Here is a 6,252-nt window from a genome sequence, read left to right as displayed (position 1 = left end):
TATTTAAAGAAGTACTGTTATGATAAAGATACTAATTTGGCCGGAAATGTTTTGCGGGTCTCTGCTAGTAAAAATTATTATTTTAACTTATCCATTTTAGTAACGTTTTATGACGTAATATTGCAGTTTTGGTACATCATAGAATATTGTAAAAATGAGCATTTTAATGTAAACGCGTTAAACCCGAATCAAATACTTATGAGAACAATTATAGTAATGTTCGAAATACTCAATGTAAAATTACACACTTAAAAGTTAACTTTCGTTTTCTAAATCATTGAACACGTAAACCATAATATGCTCAGCACACTTTATCTATATTCATGTTTCCAAAGAAATATGTGCAACAAGTTAATGTGTGAAACGTAAACAGCAAATGAGATAATTCTGATTTTTTTACAGTTCTACATGCATTGAAGTGTTGTCGAGATTATAACTCACAACTAATTTCCCTCACTCGGTGAGTCATATTCATACCAAGTTCAAAATGACATCGTAGATCTTTTCATATATTAAAATATGCTTTGTACAGGCCTAAAGAAAATTAACGTAGGGTAGATTAATGACTGTCGATATACATTTCCTTAAAATGAAAACTCAAGGTCGGGTCGAAGTTCGCGTTTAATTAACAAGGATTCAAACCTTGGTGACAACTATATTGTAATAGTGTGAGAGTGAGGACTTGACTGATAAAAATAATTTATCTAAGTGAAAAAATCAGTCAAATTTGGTCTCTCAAGAAGTATACAGAAAAAACAACAACAGCTTGTGTTGAGAATAATGCAAGTTGTGGAACACAAGTTAGGGGTTTTCATGGCGAAAACACAATTTCAGGATAAAAACAATGCAGTCATTGTGAGTTAACAAAACAGAACACAAATCTTTGTGTTAAATTTTATACAGAATACATTTATATAAATATAATAGTACTGTCTGTTGTCTGTTGTGTGTCCATGTAACTACTTCGTAGGGTGTAGATGGATCTCCACCAAAATTGGTATGGAGGGTCATTAGGTCCATGCAGTTTTGCTTTTGCAGCTTTTATGGGCGTTTTTTTACCACTACCTCACTTTTTGTAGATGGATCCTCACTAAATTTGGTATGGAGGTTCATTCGGTCCATGGAGAGATACATACACATTTTCAGTTTTCCATTTTGTGTTTTGTATTATTAAATAAAACTAAGGACAAATTGGATAAAATGAATAAAAAACAGGTACTTATAAAATAATTTATGAATGTGGAAGTATATATACACAAGTCAGAATAAAAGGGACCTAAAATATAGAGTAAATTAACACAAGAGAAATGTTAAAAATGAAAAGCTAGATATTTCACCATTAGCTGAACGTATCAGTATAATACAACACATTTGGAAAATGTATGTTATTAGCCTAATCTAATAATGATAATATTAGAGATATTCGTGAATCATTTAAATATTTAAGTGTAAGAAAAATAATAATGCATTAAACAAGGGTGAGGGATTGGTGAGATAAAATACTTGTAGATAGCGCGATATCCTGTAAAAACCACAACATGTAAATAAAGATATCACACGATTGAATGGAAGATATAGATAGTGGAATATTCTTATGATCTACATGTAGATGCTCTCCTAAGACGACGCGTTAAAGAACGTCGAGTGTATTCAGATTGTAATTCAATCTTAAATACATTTTGTAAACAAAAAGTTGTTGTTTTTAACTGTATTTCTCCATTTTCTGGCTTTAACAAAATCTTGTTTGTTTGTTTATTTGACAGGTCACATTGTTTAATACATTCCACAACTTTTACGTATGTACTCATTACAAAAAACAAACAAACAAACATACAAAAACTTTTCAATTAACGTTTTTAAAATGTTCGTAAAATCGTGATCGCTTTAAAACTGTTGTAAGAATCAACTGGGATATCAATATCGTTTGAATTTTCTACGTCAAACAATAGTAAAAACGTTTACAACTCTGTAAATACGGATATTCTTTCCCTCAGTGAATGTTTGAGTTTTACATGTCAACCTTTAATATCATACTACAAACAACACCATAAGGAAAATATTACATGAAGTTATTTTGTAAACTTTTTATCCGACAACAAATTCATTGAGTACCTGTTGAAAAGATGATTTTTCAGATTCCTAACACTGAATGTTTTTGCGATGTTATATCCATCAAAGTCCTAGTATCACTGGATGATATAGCTAACAAGTGAAAATTTGTCATAACTTTTATAGTGAATCACGTAGTTGGGTTAAACGAACTTACACTTCTGTCCATGATATACCTTGTATAAAAATACCAACATAACAAATATAAAGAAAAACTAATAGAACTTCCTGGAAACATTTATCCTAAAATTAAGATTATTTTCAAGTTCGGAGTAAGTTTACAGAATGTTTTCGGATTCAATAGACATTGCCCCAGTATTGAAACGTTTTGTGATGTACAAATACGCATGCCCTATTTTCCAAAAGGAATACAGAAGTCAAATCATCAGACGTCTCTCTGTTTGAACAATAGATCATGCAGGCTTAAACTCCACATCAAACATTGCGAGGTATGTCCTAGAAAAGTGTGATCTACTAGTGTATGCAGCAACTTCAAAGTTATAGGACTAATTTGAAGAATAGTAACTGTTGTTTTGAAAACTACAACACAACATGTAGCCTAAATTCACGCTAAGGAATGACTACACATTCAGGTTTTATTACTATTAAATTAACTGATTCTCTTTCAAAGTAATTAGTTTTCATATTTTCTGAAACAAATTGAATAATGACTAATACTTAAACAGTGGATCAAACAGACCAACACACTATAAATACGAAGAAAACGAAAGATAAATCTTGAAAGTTTATTAAAATCCTACAATAAATATGTAATATAATGCCCTTCAAAAGAAGAAGCTTTTGATAGTTACGATGTCAAGTGTAAAGAAATATCATTGTCATATTCAAACATAATTTAGGGCAAAATCAAATGAAGAACTTCTAACAACACACTTTAGCTCTAGCATTATTAGGTGGTTACTTATCATGCTATGACGTCCGATTTTAATTTTTGCTTTTATACTGAAGTTTCTTTTCGGTATATGGAATTAGTTTTTGAAAACACTTTACAAATGTTCTTAGTTTATAATTTTTATATTACGTTTGTTGTTAGTTTTTATTATTGCTTCATTTTTTAAGTGAAATTTTATTTCAATTTGAAATCAACTAATCAATTTCTTATCATTTTCTGGCTCACTTTAACATTAGGTAATAACAATCCCCTTTTTTCTCAACTACTGTTTAAAGTCAGTTTGACTCATTATTAACTTCAGGTTATTTTTTCATTAGTTGTATTTACCATTATTGTCAACTCGTACTGACTGCTTGTCTTGCTTTTCTTCAACTGCTGTTATTGAAATTTCGTCTTTTCGTTAATCGCTGTGAACATTTTCTTTATCACCTTCTTGAGAATTGGGTTCATTCTTATCTTTGCCTATGTGGTGTTTAGTTGCAACAGAAATGCGAATTTCTGTCTTATTTTGATTTATAGAAAACCCTTTTGTTATTTTAGAGGTGTTTGAGATACAGATGACTCATTGTTTACTTTTTTATTATTAAGATTTGAAAAAAAAAGGTCCATTGACATTCACCTCGACTTTACTGAACACTAATTTAGAGTCATTGCCTCTTGATTCAGCATCCAGTTCAGACACAATAGGTTGCTCAACTTCCGTTATACCTTCAAGTTTATCAATTCCTTTTGATTTATCATGATCGAATTCTGTACTTAGATTATCGGTTTTTTGAGTCATTTTTAATTAGGGTATCTACTAGTTCACTACCTGATGATCCATTTTCAGCTGATTCATTTTTGTCCTCAACTGAAAAAAAGTTATCAGATCCAACAACTTTGTTGGGTTTTGATTTATCATTAACTGGATCAGCTAGATTTTTATCTTCAGCAACATCTAATGTAATGTTGGGTTTTAACGAATCATTGACTTCATTTTCACTTGAATCATTTAGTTTTGATTTGTCTTTAACAACTTGATCAGGTTTTGAGGCATTTGTGTTTCCATCAACATCTTGTTCACCAACTTTTGATACATCCTTACCTTCAATGGATTTATCAAGTGTTGATTCATTATCAATAATTTGATCAGGTTGTAACTCGTCTTTAGTTATATCAATTAGCTCACCAGATAGTGGCTCATCCTCACCTTCAACAAATATGTTAGTTTTTGATTGATCCCTAGTAAGTTGATCAAATTTAGAATCAGATTGAATTTCAATAACGTCTGACTCATCATCTAGTAATCCGTCTTTACTTTCACCAGATGTATCATGTTTTGAGACGTTTTTGCTTCCATCATCGTTTTGTTCACCAACTTTTGATGCATCCTTACCTTCAGTGGATTTATCAGGTGTTGATTCATTTTCAGTCATCTGATCAGGTTGTAACTCATCTTTAGTTGTATCAACTGGTTCACTGGATATTTGTTCATCCTCACCTTCAACTAATATATTAGTTTTTGACTGATCCTTAATAAGTTGACCATGTTTTGAGTCAGATTTAATTTCAATAACATCTGACTCATCAGTTAGTAATCTGTCTTTACTTTTACCAGATGTATCAGGTTTTGAATCACTTTCAATAAATTGACTCGGTTTCGTGTCATTTGTAGTTTCATCAACAACTTGTCCACCAACTACCGATTTATTTTCATCCTTAACAAAATTATCAGGCTTTGACCCATCTTCAGTAATATGGCCAGGATCTGTATTGTCCTTCACTGAATCAATATCTAGGTTCTCATGTTGAGACCAATTTTCACTGTCGGTAGATTTATCATGTTTTAATTGATCTTCAAAGACTTGATTAGGTTTTGAGTCACCTTTATTTGTATCATTACTTGGCTCACCAGCTTGTGATTCATCCTGATTTTCAATAAATGCATCAGATTTTGATTTATTATTAATAATTTGATGAGATTTTGAGACATCTTTTATTTCGTCAGCAGCTGGTTCATTATCAACATCTTCATTTTCTTTTGCTGCATTTATTATTCGAGACACCTCAGGTTTGAGGATTTCTGATCCATTATTGTTTTGTTTGCTATCAACTTCACCAGATTCCACATTTTGTTCATCTTCGTGCTTTCTAGTTGTTGAAACGGGATAATTTTCTGTTGTTATAGATTGGGTTTTTAGTACTGTAGTGGTTTCTTCTGTTTCACTGTTGATGAAAATTGCACCTTGGCTTTCATGATCACCATCTCTGTTAACTGTATCATTTTCATTTTGATTTGTAGCACCTTTATCGGTTTCTTCTTCTTCAAGATCCTCACCATCTAGCACCGTTTGGTCATGTTCAACTAACAGACTATTCTCGTCAGCTTGAGAAGCTTCACTGGCGTTTTTAGAAACTGCTAAGGTATGTTCTACATCATCTACATATTTCTGGATGCGGTTTTTTATCACAGTTTCTAGATTTTTGGTAATAATATTTCTTGCATTAGTCGCTTGGAAGATATTTACCAAGGGTTCTTCCAAAATGCAAATAAAGTTGCAGTCCTTGATATCTATCACAGGATTAGTGATAGAGAAAATAGACACGTCTTTCATTGTATTTTTAGTAGAATCGTCCGGGGAAAATGTCATTACGCCCGAGGCTTCAATGTTATTGAACTGGAAATGGAAATTCGCCTTATTCGAAATGATAAGAGAGCTACGGGTACATTCGCAAGTCACCAATGGGCTATTTAATTCTATGGTAAAAGTCAAGGAAGAATTGCCTCCAGAGCATGTGAACGGATTTTGACCAATCACACGAAGTGTCTTCATACCCGTTACCTTGCAGTTTTTACACGAGAACCTGGTAATAGCAGTAGACAGCTCGAAGCAACAAGCACTGTCACTTCCATTGTTTGTTAAGCCGGACACGACCTTGGCAAAGAACTCCTGAACTTCGACCATAAAATCCTCGGTACAAGTTTCTCTTTTGCTGACATCATGACGGATAGGTCCGGGAAATATTACTGCTCCGTAAACTGTAAAAGAAAAATATTACTTATTTTTACACAGTTGAATAAATAATGAATATATATAGGCGGTAGTTTGGTGGTGGTTGTAATTTTGAAATATACAGTTAACAACATTAAACCACACAAGTGTATAGCCAGTTCAATAAAACAATACAGTAATACTAGAAATATTTTATACACATTACATTTAGATAGTATTGTATGGGCCTTCTGTAAG

This window comes from Limulus polyphemus, unplaced genomic scaffold (genome assembly GCF_000517525.1).
Source record: "Limulus polyphemus unplaced genomic scaffold, Limulus_polyphemus-2.1.2 Scaffold615, whole genome shotgun sequence".
NCBI classification, from domain to species: Eukaryota; Metazoa; Arthropoda; class Merostomata; order Xiphosura; family Limulidae; genus Limulus; species Limulus polyphemus.
The sequence above is the reverse complement of the archived record's forward strand: the minus strand, read 5'-3'. Positions refer to the sequence as shown.